Consider the following 14,472-nt stretch of genomic DNA (forward strand, 5'->3'; position numbering starts at 1 on the left):
TGATGCGTTCACTGCTGTGCAGGTGTTATATGGTAAAAAGTTTAATGTTTAAAATAAAACACCTTAAGAATGAGGTGAACGATGCTTATGTAAATGCGTTTTGAGAGCTCATTTTTTTTTATCATAACAGTAGACACATGTGTGAGCTTCAGTCATCTTCACTGTTTATCTGCAGTTACATTAAAAGCTTTAGAAACTTTGTAGTTACTTTTTTATTTCACTAAGCTATGTTCAGTTTCTCACGCAGGTGAATTCATGTCCATAAATTAGAGGCCGACACTTCTAAAGTATATGATACATAACCTCAGAGCAACAGAGGGTTTGGTTTGATCTCTCCTGGCTGCAGACTCTGGGACAGTTTAGCTACTAAAACTGTCAGGGTTGTGTTATGGTCACATGACTACCAAAAGTTCATTGACTTTAGCTGTTTAGCATCAGTAGCATCAGTTTGTGCTCATTCACATTATTTTACAAGTTGCTCTTTGATCAGCTGAACTGTTTGTAATTAAAATATGCATCATAAAAATCAAAGCTTTGCACTCTAAAGGATGAACCAAACACCAAGCTGCCAAAAGATCATTTATGGCTGGCTTTCCAGCTGAACTATCATGGCTCAAAAAGAGAAGAGGCTGGGAGGAGGGATACGTGGAGTGGAAAGGATGTATGGGGTTTGCAGTGGGGGTGTTTGAAGGGTGAGGGGGAGTTCTTTTCTTTTGATCTTTGATAGCAAAAGGGCGGAAAAGAGCGAGGGAGCTTTGCCAAAGCTGGCAAACACATTTAGCTGGTAATTGTTCAGATTATACTGACAATCTGTGTTAGAAATGCTTAGACAAACACAGGTTTACAGCTCCAACTGGAAGAGTCAACAGGTCCTGTGTAAAGCCTGCTGAGCTAGAGCGTTACTGTGACCAGCTGAGTGGGTTCAGTTATCCACACTGGTCTAACTGGTGCTTTTAGCCATTTAATGCCATTTAATGCCATTTCTGAAGGAAATCCACCTTATTGCTTTTGTGCTCGTTGCATAATACATATACATTACAGTTATCTGTAGTCACCTAATTACAGGAAATCAACACCGATAATCTCACAGATGCATTTTTCAAATGAACTAATTTTTAAATTTGGACCATTACATGTTGTAATATTGTAAAAAAGTATAATCAGCAAATAGAGAGAAATCTTAGGAAACTGAGAGGAGCCTTTGGCACCGACACTGTATCCTTGTTAAAAATAGGCTGACATGTTTAGTCTCCAGGGTGTCACTAACAAAATTCTGACAACTTTTTCAACGTCTCTGTTTTTTATTTTTCAAATCCATTTTTCTGATTCGGTATTTGTTCACAGTTCAGACAGACGCCTATTTAAATATATTTATGTTACTCTGATTTGCTGCAGGAGGACGGGAACACACAGGTCAGTGTCACAGGGCCAGCACAGAGAGACAGAAACCCGGGCATGGTGGTTAGCACTGTGCCTCACAGAGCATGTAGCCAGCATCTGGCCAGCGCCTTTCTGTGTCAGGTATGCACATTTTCTCCACATCTGGGTGAGTACTCAAGTACTCCAGCTTCCTCCTAAAGACATGCACTTCCTGTGGCTGAAGCATTCTCCAAATGCTTCAGCATTTAGTGAATTTTCACAATAAATAAGGAAAAAGAACTAGTTAAATGTTTTAAACAGAATAAAGATAGGATTTCCAGTATCTCTAAATAGCATTTTTAGTTGAAATTAGACTTGCAAGTTGCAACAGTCTAGCCCAGAGAAAAAGGGCTGTTTCCTCACTGGGACAATCCTCATCTTATTAAATGTGTGCTGGCTTGTGGCATTTGAGGCTGCTTCGAAGGACAGGATGACATTGCATGATCACTCCTGCTATTTTACAGCCTACATAGGGGAGATCGAGGTAGGGCTTAAACTGGTGCTCACACAAATTAAGAAAGTAGCTCTGTTTGTTTATTTAGGGTCATGGATGATGATCCATCCATTTTCTTCCACTTATCCGGTGCTGGATTGCGGGGGCAGCAGCCTAACTGGAGAAGACCAGACCTCCCTCTCCCCAGCCACCTCCTTCAGCCTGTTTAGGGGAACACCAAATGTTCCCAGGCCAGCTAAGAGATATAATCTCTCCAGCGTGTCCTGGGTCTGCCCCAGGGACTCCTCCCAGTCCGACATGCCTGGAACACCTCAGCCAGGAGGCGCCCGGGAGGCATCCTAGTCAGATGCCCGAATCACCTCAGCTGGCTCCTTTCGATGTGGAGCAGCAGCGGCTCTACTCCCATCACTCGCCAACAAGACCCCGAGATACTCAAACTCCTCCACTCCAGGGCAGGAATTCCTCCCTGACCCGGAGTGGGCGCTCCACCCTTTTCTGGTGGAGGACCTCAGATTGGTGCTGATTTTCATTCCTGCCGCTTCACACTCGGCTGCGAACCGCTCCAGTGTGAGCTGGAGGCCATCACCCAATGAAGCCAACAGAACCACATCATCTGCATGATGGGTGATGATGTCTCCATAAATCTTACCTGACAATATTACCCTGTTTTTATGCATCAGTACTGCTTCACATTCAGTTTTCAATTCAGTTCAATTTTCTTTACAAATCACAACAATCAGATAACTCCCATAGGGCAGCTATTTGGTGACAGTGGGAAGGAAAAACTCCCTTTTAACAGGACAAAACCTCCACCAGAACCAGGCTCAGAGAGGGGCGGGGCCATCTGCTGTGACCAGGTGGAGGTGAGGATAAAAGACAGGCTGTGGAAGAGAGCCAGAGGTTAATAATAACTAATGATTAAATGCTGAGTGGTGCATAAACACACAGTGAGTTAATAAGGAACATAGTAGACTACTGCAGCATAACTAAGGGAGGATTCAGGGTCACCTGGTCCAGCTCTAACTACATGCTTTGTAGAAAAAGGTCAGTTTTAAGCCCAGTGTTGAAAGTAGAGAGTGTCTGTCTCCCATTCGACTTTTAAATATCATGGGAACCACAAGTAAACCAGCAGAGAGTGAAGAACTTGACTTTGTAAGTACTTGAAGACGTGGCAGGTCATTGTCACTGAATATATTGTTAACTTAACTTTGATGAGGTGGTTAAAATACATATGAGGGGTTTTTTAGCGGGGAGATCTAGTAATCTCTGTTAATATTTTTCCTGACTTTTCTCACCTCAAGTAGGTGTTTTAGTGAACAGGATACAGAAAAACATGAAGTGAGTGGGAAAGACAAAGAGCAGCGAAGAGCCCGGGGTCAGATTCAAACCTGCACCTATCCTTTGGTAATGGGGTCACCTGCTCAGCCCTGCAAACCCCAGGCAAACTTTTATATTAAAGAGGATCATGTCCTCTTTCAGCAGGCCACAAGAGGAAACATCTGATTTGAAACATGAAATGAATTCACGTGGATTTTTAACCATTTAAGAAATGAGCTGATTCATAGAAATGAACTGGCAGCTTTTGTATTTCTATATATTTAATTTTATCTTATTTTATTCCTGTCAGTCTGCAGGGCAGCTGTGGCTACGACTGCAGCTGCCTCCACCAGTGTGTGAATGTGAGAGTGAGTGAATAGTGTCATTGTAAAGCGCTATATAAATGCAATCCATTATTATTATTATTATTATTTCATTTCTTGCTAGTGACAGGACAACAGTTTTTTAAGTAGTTTTTTTGTCAACAGGTGAAGTGACAAAGTAAACAAGATGTTATTGATATCTGAGGGCAGCCCAGCTGTCACCAGTCTCATAATATTCTCAGGCATTAAATGGAAACTGGACTGGACACACATTCTTACATATCAGTGCACAATTTAGAGTAACCAATAACCTAACACATAGTACATCTTTAGGAGGAAGCTGAAGTACACAACCTGTTTTTCCAAGTCTTACCTTCGGGGCGATCTCTTTATCACGCATTGTTGCTCCTCGTCTTCTGTCCTCCTGCTTACCCTCCAACAGTAACAGTCTTCTTGAAAACAAAGTAGTGCTCAGCTTGTAATTACAAACCAGTGTTTTGAATGTGTGTATTGGTTAGTTGATGGAGTTCACAAAAAAAACTGTTTCCTGCTTCATCCTCAGATGCCACACATTCCCGGCCCGTCGTTCTTGCAACTCCGGAAGATATGGAGACACAGCCTGCTCCAGTTGTCAGCCGGGCCCACAGAAGCGATGTTCCGGGGATTCTGTTCTGTAAAGATTATAGTTGGCAAAAGCGGGACATTTTATTGCAGCCTAACCGGTGTGGCCAAAAGAACCTGCTGCCTGCCAGGAACGACGGAGATGCTGGTCAGCGGCTCATCACAAGCAGTGTTTCTTGGCTCACTCTCTGCGCTGTCATCTGTTGTTGTCATGATTCTTTTCTCCTGCAAACTCGGTCGATTTGGGGGCGGAGCAGAATCTCCTGGACGGAAACCTCACATTCCTGCACAGACGCACCCCATTCCCATCACAGCCTCAGCTCTGAACAGACATCCTCGTTACAATTACCCATCAGACTGTCCAGTCCACCTAGTTGTCTCTGCCAGCCATTAACAGTATGTGACTTCATGTCTCCTCAGCTCCACTTGGTTACATGTGGCTCAATTCAGTTCAATTTTATTTATGTAGCGCCAAATCACAGCAACAGTTCCCTCAAGGGAGTTAAGTTAAAGACTCCACAATAGACATAAAAAAACATAAATCAAACATTAATTGGGCTTGTTAACTTGTAATTTTCTGTTATATTGCGAGAGTACTGTTGCCCGCGGTGAGCTGTTGTTATTGTGTGTGAGTGGTAAAACATGGCGTAAAGCGCTTGGAGTGAGACTACGACGTCGTGTCTTTTGAGTTTACATTGGTAGCAGAGGATGGTTACCAATTATAAAGTACCACCAAAGCTTGATGAAGCCAGGCCATGCGAGTGCTGGAAGAATGAAGTTAATATTTGGAGACGAGTTACGGAGCTGGATAAAAAGAAGCCGGCACTCGCGGCGTCGCTGGGGCTCGAGCGGAGAGCCAGAGAAACGGCCATGGAGATCCCAGCGGGAGATCTGAACAAAGATGACGGTATGGAAACACTACTCGCAAAACTGGACGCGGCGTTTCAGAGAGAAGAAAAAGACCACGTGTATGACGCTTACTCGTGTTTTGACTCCATTGCAAAGGACCACAGCGTGTCCATGGCAGACTACATTATAGACTTTGAACAGCGTTATAACCGGATGAAAAAGTACAACATGACGCTGTTTTAGCATTTAAGCTTCTAGATACAGCTTGTCTTGATGAGAAAAGTCGACAGCTTGCACTGACAGCGTGCACGGACTTAACGTTTGCGTCTATGAAGTCTGCACTGAAACGGATTTTTGGAATTCAACTGAACCAAGATGCAGTTTTCCTTACAGAGCAAAAAGGTCCTAAATACAAACGAAACACCGGTGCTTCATCGCGGGGTGGACAGCGACAACCACTACATCACTATTTTTGTTGAATAGATTTTTTTGTACCTCAACTGGGTTCTGGAGGCAGTTTATAACTTTAGCGAGGATCGGGACATTAATCAATTACGCTGCATTGATGACGTCTGCGGTCAGGTGCTCTCATGTTCGCTCTGTTTACGTAGCTTTGTTAGCTCGGTAATTTAGACCAGCGGTCCCCAACCCCCGGGCCATGCACCTGTACTGGTCTGTACCGGTTTTATTTTGTTGTATTTATCCGCAACACCTTAAAGGCCGGTCCATAAAAATATTGTCGGACATAAACCGGTCTTTTGCAGACAGCAAGATATAGGTTATAGGCTAGTCAGCCTTAGCATAGCTTCCCGTCACTCATTAACTTAGCTGAAACTTCCCACATGGATTGGGTCAACCAAACAGAAAAGAGTGTTGCTGCTGCTGAGCACCTCTTGGTCCTACACCAGCCAAAACAACTTGATCAAGATCTGTGTGGAAGCATTTTACACTCAGTGCTGCAGATGAAGCCAAACTGTGTGCAAAAGTCAGATCAGCAGAGGCAGTTATATCAAACATCTGTCAACATCTGTTATGCATAATCACATGCACTTAAAGCTTCCTATTCCTGGTACAGTCTGCCAACTCCCCCCATAAGCACCAACCCCCCACCAGCACCACTACTAAAGAATACTTACACTATAATGTTAATTACAAGTGTAACGCAAAAAAATGGATTTTTACGCCTATTTTGAATTTTACTCGAATACAAATACAAATACTTTCTCCCCTCAACAAATACAAATACCAGCTGCTTTGCACATCTCTAATGTACACGCACAGTTTGCAGCAGAGGTGGGTAGTAACGAGTTACATTTACTTGAGTAGGTTTTTGAAAAAAATTTACTTTTAAAGTATCTTTTTTGCACGATACTTTTTATTTTTACTTGAGTACATTTGTGAAGAAGAAACGGTACTTTTACTCCACTACATTTGCAAAATTCGACTCGTTAATTAAAAAAAAAAAAAAAAATTAGTTTAACACATTAGATAAAATGCCGCCAGTGGAGTTTCCGGTAACGTTTTTACCAATCAGATGTGGCCATGCAGTCACATGACCAGTTTCAAACTGTGGCGGGCAGAGCGGCCCAAGCGTTTCAAAGTAGCGACACACGGAAAGAAGAAACATGAAAACATGGCAGAGTCTACGCTAGAGCTGAAGAGGATGAACAGCATTTTCCTCACGTTTCTCTTAAAAGCAGCACAAAAGAACAGCTATGTCTTCAGTGTCGGTGTCTTCAGTGAGACCAAAACAAACCAACTTTTCAGCGTGAAACAACTCAGCTCGTGTAACCTGAGGAAACGGTAAGTTTTCTCTAAATGTCTTTTAGCTGTGGTTAGCTGGATGTCAGTCTTATGTTACAGCAGCTGTGTCGAGCTCGAGCTGCGAGTCATGTACGTTGTAGTGAGACAAGTTTGTGGGTGTTTTGTGCAGCGTCAGCTGTCTTTTTAACTGCTCGCTGGTTAGCTAGCGTGAGCTATAAGCTAACAGCTAGCATGGTTAATGACGCTAGAGTTCCACGCACATGTAAACAGCTCGTCTCTACTGCTTTAACTGTTAAAACAGAAGCAACACTGCGGCTGACAGGGTTTATTATGTGAAACAGCAGCTTGTTTAGTTTAAACAGTCTGCATTAAGCTGGGCAAACACTGTACGATTTTTTTCAGTCGCGTTATTCAGCTCCTGCTCAAACTGTACAATTAAATCGCAGAGGTTAGAAGTTCATAGGTCACGATGCAGGTCTCACACTATACGGCCTGATGCTCTGATGCTCTGATGCGACCTGAGTGCTCAAACTGTGCGTCCATAACATGAAGCTTATCATACAAAATCTGTCCCTCGCTCTCCCTCTCTCTGTCTTTCACTCACACAGACACACACCATCAACTTTGCTAAATTACTAATGAAAAACATTGACCAGATAGCTGTGATTGAGCAGCAATGTCCATCCAACTCTTTTCATGGTTGTTGTAGTCGTGATAATTTTGTGAGGCCACATTGAAAAGCCTCGGATACGGAAGCGTAGAGCTGCCACCCAGGCAAAAGAAAAATAGAGCTATATCACGTTAGAACGTGAAAGGTTTATTGTTCTAACAATATACATTTAATGTTTGTACAATATAATATCACGTTATTACAATATACATAATTATCACGTTTGTACAATATAAATATTATATTGTTCGAACGTGAAAGGTATATTGTTAGAACAATAAACTTTTCACGTTATAACGTGATATAACTCTATTTTTCTTTTGCCTGGGTGGCAGCTCTACGCTTACGTACTCAGATGAGCTTTCCAAAGTTCTACAAGTTGTGCCTCCATCTCTTGTGTCCAGATCACGCGCTGCACTGCCGTGCTGCTCCACCTTTTCTTTCATTTCTGTGTTTGTGCGTGTGCAGTGTGAGAGGCTGCGTTGAGGGGCGACAGGATTTCAAACAGGTCTGATTATCATGCGACCATACAATTGATGATTGGGAGCTGGTCGTGAGGTGTTAACTGCTTTTCGTTGCCCCATGTATACGACACGATGCACACACGATTAAGGCAAAACTCGGGCCGATCCCCAAAACGGTTGCGCGACTGAGAAATCGTCTCAAAATGGGCCAAAAATCGCACAGTGTATGGGCAGCTTTTGGAGGCTAGCTCCAAACAAACATCTGCAGCTTGGCAGTGTATACAGCACTATAATGACCAGACCTAATTCTTTTGAAAACCTTACATCTTTCCACAGGTCTCCACTTCACCAGACATCACCTAGACTCAGAGCTGGATGAGGCAGCACAAACAGCAGCCTAACCGACGAAGATGATGGATCCATGGGGTCAGGAAAGCCAGAAGCAGGGGAGCTGGAGAGGTACCTTTCATGTCCATTCACTGGAGGTGTGGATCCATTGCATGGCGTTCCTCACATCAAGAAGCTGTCGATCAAAACCAATACAGCTCTTCCTGCATCTGGAGCTTGTGAAGGACGTCTCAGTCATGCAGGACTCCTGTTCACTGCTAAACAGTCACAGCTTCACAGAAAGAACCTTGAGAGCAAACTGCTGCTGAAGCTGAACCATCACCTCACTGAGTGAAGAAATGGCACATTTTGCTAAATATGCAGAAATAGATGCACACCCATACAACTCATGGTAAACTGAGCTGCCTTGTATGAACATATGTTGAAGATGCCTCGTTCTGTTTTCTCTGAGGCTGCTGTGCCATTTGGAGCAAACATGAATATAAAGTTTACAGCATATCTTGTCACTGGAAATTGTTTGTACTGTTTATATATTTATATTAATTACTGTAGGTATTGGTGAAAAAAGCTTTACTGAAATCTGGAAATTAGAATTGTTGTGCCTTATTTTGTTGATGTTTTTACATATATTCCTTTTGAAAATGGTAAAAAAATTGTATATTTATTTATTTTTGTTATTTTTTATTTTATTTGTTATATTAGTTTATTTAAAAAATAAATCGGACATTTCAAACAGTTACTCACTACTTGAGTAGTCTTTTCACCAAGTACTTTTTTACTCTTACTTGAGTAACTTTTTTGATGACTACTTTTCACTTTTACTTGAGTAATAATATTTTAAAGTAATGCTACTCTTACTTGAGTACAATTTTTGGATACTCGACCCACCTCTGGTTTACGGTCAGAAGTGGCTAGATAGTTACATGAGTGACCTCAGCCAAGGCCAAGAAACCCCCAGCTCAAGACCATTTAGCTTTGGGGATGGTACTGTACTGTATTCCAGCAGAAAAGTGACACTGCCAGCCACAATTGGAAAAACGAAATGTGACATTGAAAGTGAAGTAGTTCCTGTTGATATTCCACTACTACTGAACAAAACGTCTCTCAAGAAAGCAGGGACTGTTCGAGACATGGAGAATGACAGTGTTGTTCAAGCAGCCTGTTCCCCTAGAGCTCACTAGTTCGGGACACTATTGTGTGGACATTAGAGATGAAAATACTACAGAAAGCTGTAATGAAAATGAAGTTCTCATGGTAACTGCTAAAATGTCTACAAAAGAGAAACAGAAAGTTCTTGTGAAGCTTCATAAGCAGTTTGGCCATGCATCTGGAGAGAGGTTATTGAGGCTCATCCAAAGCTCATCCAAAGCTCTGGCAGTACAGACATCCATCCATCCATCTTCTTCCACTTTATCCGGGGCCGGGTCGCGGGGACAGCAGCCTAAGCAGAGAAGCCCAGACCTCCCTCTCCACAGCCACCTCCTCTAGCTTATCCGGGGGAACACCAAGGCGTTCCCAGGCCAGCCGAGAGATATAATCCATCCAGCGTGCCCTGGGTCTGCCCCGGGGCCTCCTCCCGGTGGGACATGCCCGGAACACCAACCCCAGGAGGCGCCCAGGAGGCATCCTTGTCAGATGTCCGAACCACCTCAGCTGGTTCCTTTCGATGTGGAGGAGCAGTGGCTCTACTCTGAGCCCCTCCCGGATGGTTGAACTTCTCACCCTATCTCTAAGGGAGAGGCCAGCCACCCTTCGGAGGAAGCCCATTTCCACCGCTTGCATCCGCGATCTCATTCTTTCGGTCACTACCCACAGCTCGTGGCCATAGGTGAGGGTAGGGACGTAGATCGACCGGTAAATTGAGAGCTTTGCTTTTACACTCAACTCCCTCTTCACCACGACAGACCGGTGCAGCGTCTGCATTACTGCAGCTGCAGCCCCAATCCGTCTGTCGATCTCCGGCTCCCTTCTCCCATCACTCGCGAACAAGACCCCGAGATACTTGAACTCCTCCACTTGGGGCAGGAACTCATCCCCGACCTGGAGTGGGCACTCCACCCTTTTCCGGCTGAGAACCATGGCCTCAGATTTGGAGGTGCTGATTCTCATTCCCGCTGCTTCACACTCGGCTGCGAACCGCTCCAGTGCGAGCTGGAGGCCCTCACCCGATGAAGCCAACAGAACCACATCATCCGCGAAAAGCAGAAATTAGATTCTGAGGCCACTGAAGTGAAAGCCCTCCGGTGACAAAGGGCAGCCCTGGCAGAGCACATCACCCACCAGGAATGAGTCCGATTTATTGCCGGCAATGCGAACCAAGCTCTTGCAACGGTTGTATAGCGATTCACGGAGAGGACAAACAATGTGCAGTTATTCTACAAGAGATAGTTTGTGACTGTGACATTTGTCAGAGATATTGCAAAACCAAGCCGAGACCTGCTGTTGGTCTACCCCTGGCTTCTGAGTATAATGAGACAGTAGCGATGAATCTACATGAGCTGGAGCCCGACGTGTGGTACCTTCACATCATCGACCACTTCACACGCTTTAGTGCCGGCAGCATCGTAAAGACAAAGAAAGCTCCAGAGAGCGTCAACGCCTTCATTCACACCTGGATAAGTTTTCATGGTGCCCCCAGGCAGCTCTACACAGATAACGGCGGAGAGTTCAACAACACAGAGATTCTGGACATGGCTGAAAACCTCAACATTGAGGTAAAGACAACGACGGGGTATAGTCCCTGGAGCAACGGACTACTGGAGAGACATAACATGACACTTACAGAAATCCTCCTGAAGGTAAAAAAGGAACAAGGATGTGACTGGCACACTGCGCTAGACTGGGCCCTTATGGCCAAAAACAGTATGCTTAATGTACATGGTTATAGTCCACATCAACTTGTGTTTGGCCAAAACCCCAACCTTCCTTCTGTGTTGATGGATAAGCCACCTGCCTTAGAGGGCACAACTGTAAGTGCAAGAGTAGCTGAACATATATCAGCATTACATGCTTCCAGGAAAGCATTTACTGAGGGAGAGTGTTCAGAAAGGATCAGGAGAGCACTACACAAGCAACATAGGCCTACAGATGACAAATATGAGGCAGGAGATAAAGTATACCACAACCGAGTCGACTGTACAGAGTGGAAGGGTCCAGGTGTAGTTATTGGGCAGGATGGAGCTGTTGTATTGGTAAGACGTGGTGGGACTCTTGTAAGAGTGCACCAGTCGAGGTTGAGTAAAGTGGATGCACAGAGTGGCAATAATCAAATACCACAGAGTACTACTGATGATGGCAACAAAGACACAGTTGAAAATGATGAGACAGAAGCACCCGATGGTGAACAGAGCACTAGTGAGGAAGAAGACAACAGTGTTCAACATACAGCCAGAGTATTAGGCAGAGCAGGGAAAGCCAAATAGCAATACAGAAACTGGTACAAAGTAATGGTGTATTTGATGAAGTGAAAGACCTGGGTCAAAAATGTGTGTCTACTAGATGTACACTCAAAGAAACTACTAATGGTGTTGTCCCGAAGGCTCGACTTGTGGGGGTTTGAAGAAGTTAATACTCAAGAACTACAGAAAGACTGTCCAACATGTGCATCAGAGTCCCTCAGACTGGTGCTAGCTGTGATATGTCAAAACAAGTGGAAAGTGAATTCAAGGGACATTAAATCTGCCTTTTTGCAGGGAATGGAGCTGTCAAGAGACATTTATCTTCACCCCCCACCTGCAGCTGGCAAGGACAATGTTCTATGGAAATTAAAAAAGTGTGTTTATGGACTTGCAGATGCTTCACTTTATTGGTACAATAAGGTCAAAGACACTGTGCTCAAAACTGGTGGTAAAATATCACAGTTTGATCCCGAGGTGTTTTATTGGCAGAATGAACAATCTGAGATTACAGGAGTGCTTGCATGTCACGCTGATGATTTCCTTTGGGCTGGTTCAAGTCACTTTGCAAGTCCTTGTGGGCCGTGAAGAACATGACAGCTTTTCTTATGTTGGTATGGATATTTGTACAGTTAATGATGTAATAGAGACGCATAAACAACTTTACATTGACAACCTGAAACCGGTTCAGTTACGAGCAGCACGGGCTGTACAGAGGGAGGCTTCCTTAAGTGAAGCAGAACATGAGCAACTCAGGTCAAAGATAGGACAGATTTTGTGGGTTGCCAAACAAACGAGGCCAGATGTGATGTTTGACACATGTAGCCTGGGATCTAATATCAAAGATGCAACTGTGCAGTCCATTCATGAAGTGACCAAAGTTATCCGTAAACTTAAGGCAGAGAAAGTGACTCTTAAGTTTCAGCACTTGGGTAACAGTGAGGATTTGGCATTGGTTGTTTTCAGTGATGCTTCCTTTGGTAACCTTCCTGATGGCGGTACTCAAGGAGGGGCATTAATCGTCCGTATGGGTAAAGGAGGAAAGTTTTGTCCTCTCTTTTGGCAGTCTAAAAAGATCAGGCGTGTGGTCAGAAGTACACTGGCAGGAGAAACTCTTGCCATGTCCGATGGAATAGACAGTGCTGTCTTCCTGGCAACACTTTTTTCTGAGCTTACAACTCAGGCCACCTGTTTATCAGCTACAAAATCAACCTCACTACAAAAAACCAGCTTCACCACCCAATCTCCACCAGATTGTGGTGGATTGCCTAAGCATCGTTGGAGACACACAAGCGTGGTAATCAGGCTTAAACCTGACTCTTTGTAAGTTCCTAGTTATTGTGCTAACATCTCCTATTCCCAGTGTTCACCTCGCTGTCTGAAAAGCAGTACCTCACCACTTTGACAGTCTCTTACGAGCTGGGTTTACTTTCAGGACAATCTATGGATTATCCGTTGCCTTCTCTTTATCTGCCCGTTTACCCTCCTGTGGTGACCAACTTCTCGGAAAAAAACCAAAGAACTCTCCTGGATCCAGAAAGCCTCTCCCTGAGATCACAGCTCCTTCAGTCTCAACTCACCATTTAAATATCTCTGTGCAGTTCAAGGACCCTTGGATTAACGCCTGTCTCTTCTTTCCCCAGTGAACTCTTTCCCCTTTGACCTGGAGAGAACGCTAGTGTTTACCTTGTGGCTCCTCAACAATTTCCTCTGTTCTGTAAGTGAGAATAAAGACTGCGGAACATTTACTTGTGAGCTTGTTGGTTCTGCTTTTGGGTCCGTTTCACTATTTGGCCTCATGGCACTGACACATCCATTTCCAAAAGTTGAAAAATAACTGGACAAACTGACATTTGTAATTACATTGCTCAAAAAAAAGGAACACTTTGAAAATACATCAGATCTCAATAGGAAAAAAATATCTATATTAATATGGACTGGGTAATACACTACCAGTAAAAACTAGGGACACATTCAAAACTTGAATATGTTCCCAAGTGCAGTCTCAATACCCATCAAACACTACGACAAAACTGTCTCACATGAGGACCACCCCAAGAAAGGAAGACCAAGAGTTACCTCTGCTGCTGAGGATACATTCATCCGAGTCAGCAGCCTCAGAAATCACAAGTTAACAGCTCCTCAGATCAGAGCCCAGATAAATGCCATACAGAGCTCCAGTAGCAGACACATCTCTACATGTTCAGAGGAGACTGTGTGAATCAGACCTTTGTGGTCAAATAGCTGCAGAGAAACCACGACTAAGGAAAAGCAACAAGCAGAAGAGATTTGTTTGGGCCAAGAAACACAAGGATGGACGTTAGACCAGTGGACATCTGTGCTTTGGTCTGATGAGTCCAAGTCTGAGATCTTTGGTTCCACCTGCTCGGTCTTTGTGTGACACAGAAAAGTTTAACAATGGTCTCTACATGCATGGTTCCCACCGTGAAGTATGGAGGAGGAGGTTTGATGGTGTGGGGGGGCTTTGCTGGTGACACTGTTGGGGATTTAGTTAAAACTGAGGGCAGACCTGACCAGCATGGCTACCACAGCATCCTGCATCCCAATGCTCCAAATGTGACTCGGAAACAATGCACCATTTCTATTTTATTGGTGACTATGTGATGTCATTTGAACACAGTGCTAATTACGATAAAAAGTATCTTTACTTATTTAACACAACTTTCTAAATCACACATTTCTTATATGACAAGAATAGTATTTAAAGTGTTTCAACATATTTATCTGCTTTGTTACATTTGGTGCTGTGATGTGTGCCTCTTGCAACAGAGGGTGCTGCAGCATCCCCAGCACCCATATTTCCCATGGCCTTGCAAAGGTGTCATGG

Source organism: Neolamprologus brichardi, unplaced genomic scaffold, assembly GCF_056152115.1.
Source record: "Neolamprologus brichardi isolate AB-2024 unplaced genomic scaffold, ASM5615211v1 NODE_ptg000033l+_length_6344489_cov_1, whole genome shotgun sequence".
Classification (NCBI taxonomy): domain Eukaryota; kingdom Metazoa; phylum Chordata; class Actinopteri; order Cichliformes; family Cichlidae; genus Neolamprologus; species Neolamprologus brichardi.